A 2,401-nucleotide genomic window follows, 5' to 3' on the forward strand; every position below is an offset into this window, starting at 1 on the left:
TTTAATCTCGCATTTGTTGCATAGTGCAAGATTTTAACAAAAATGAGAAGAAGCAAATGCATATCCATGACTTTTGAAAGAGGAGCTAAAGGAGAAAGAAACTAGAACTTTAAACAACCCACATATCCGATGAAAATAACAGGAAGATAAAGAGGTGGTCAAGTGGGTAGGTTGGCAGTGGGGTAGCTGGGTAGTTAATAGAGTTTTTTTTTAAAATTGTATTTAATTATTCATAATGTAGTTGTAGAGAGTCACATTGTAGTCTTACATGAGATATTTTTTTAGGACTTTGATAGAATCAACCTAAGAAATGGTGGTTGTATTCAAGGATTCTTCAAGGGAACCAACCTCCAAGGAAAGAAACTAGAGAATAGAAAGATTATAGAGTGATTTAGAGATTAGGAAGGAAGGAAACAAAAGTAAATTGGTATTATTTCAGCTTAAACTCCCATTCTCACAGCTCTACCTTATATACAGTTGAGTACAAGTTTGTAGTTACAATTAGTTAGAATCATTAGTCAATCCTTAGCTAGCACATACAGCTGGCACCCCAACCAACTTCCTATAACTAACTTCCCAATTAATATGCTTAGCACTAACATACTCACACACACGCATACACAGAAGCACAATACTCACACACTTACACCACATAATTAGTATTAGTATACCAAGTCAATTAACTACTCCTATCAATCCAGCCCCCTTAAAAAAAACCTTGTCCTCAAGGTGCCAGACAACCCTAACAATGTCCCCCCCCCCCCCCAACTTGAAGAACCTTGCCCACAAGGTGAGGAAATTTTTTGTGAAGGACATAAAGGGACTCCCAGGTTGCATCTTCAGCAGATTACCCTTGCCATTGAACCAAGACCTCAGTAATGGTACGACTCCTCAACTGCTTGGACCTTTGCTGCAAAATTGCAACTGGTTCAAGCTGAAGTATACCAACTGAATCCATGGAAGGAAAAGAAGGGAATGGAGTAACCTGAGCCCCAATTTTGTCTCAAACAAGAAATATGGAACACAGGATGAATAGAACAGTCCTCTGGCAAAGCCACCTTGTAAGCCACCTCACCAATAAGTTGAACAATTTGAAATGGACCAAAGAATCTTGGAGAGAACTTATTATACCCTTTCACTCGTAGAGAAGACTGTCTATAAGGCTGGAGCTTAATGTGAACCCAATCACCAACACTAAGGGACTTATCAGACCTGTGTTAATCAGCCAAAAGCCTCATCCTGGTTTGAACTAAAGTCAAATTCTGTTTCAAAAGAGGAAGAAGCTCTTGTCTAGTGCATAGGAAGCTATCTACTACCCCCACCTTCGTGACACTAGGAACATAATCCAAAAGTTTAGGAGGAGGTTAACCATATAAGGCCTTAAAGGGAGTCATTTTGGCAGAAGTGTGGTAATTGGAATTGAACCAATACTCTGCCAAATGCAACCAATCAGTCCAAACATGAGGTCTGTCACTCACAAATGCCCTTAAGTACTACTCCAAGCTCCTATTAACAACCTCAAATTGTGGATGGTAAGCTGAGGACATGGCCAATTTTGTGCCTTGTAACCTAAATAACTCCCTCCAAAGGCAGCAATAAAAATAGCCCCCCTATCACTGACAATTAACTTGGGCATGCCATGTAATTTGAAGACTCCTTGCATGAAAATAGCAGCAACCTTGGTAGCAATAAACGGATGATGAATAGAAAAGAAGTGCACAAACTTGGTGAGTCTGTCAACCACTACCAAAATAACATACTGTCCATGGGATTTAGGCAACCTTCAATGAAATCCGTGCTAATATCCAACCAAAGTCTATCAGGAATTGGGAGAGGCAGCAGTAGGCCAGCTAGTTTAGAATTATCACTCTTGGTTCTTTGGCAAACCTCACAACACCTGATCATATGATTCTTTATGTCAAATATCATGCCCTACCAATAGAAATCTTGCTTAATCCTGTGAAAGGTCTTGAGGTAGCCTGAATGACCACCAATTGGACTATTATGCATCTGTTGGAGGATCAATGGTATCAAGGTAGAAGAAGGACTGATGAAAATCTTATTCTTGTAAAGAATAAGACCATTTTGTAAAGAATAACCAGCTGGAGTAAGGGTGGAATTAACAAGTTTAGAAAGCAATTCCTGGTAAACCACATCAGAATTGTAACTATCCTTGAGTAAATCCAACCATAATGGACAAGGAAAGGAGATGAGATAGAGTGAAGAATGTTGATCAAGGCTGTCATCAGAAGGTTGCACTCTAGAAAGAGCATCAGCAACCCTATTTTCTCTCCCTTTTTCGTACTCCACCACAAACGAATAACCCAACAATTTTGTAATCCATTTCTGCTAAGTGGGAATACCAATTTCCTATTCAAGAATGTATCTGAGACTGTGCTAA

This window comes from Quercus robur, chromosome 1 (genome assembly GCF_932294415.1).
Source record: "Quercus robur chromosome 1, dhQueRobu3.1, whole genome shotgun sequence".
NCBI lineage: Eukaryota > Viridiplantae > Streptophyta > Magnoliopsida > Fagales > Fagaceae > Quercus > Quercus robur.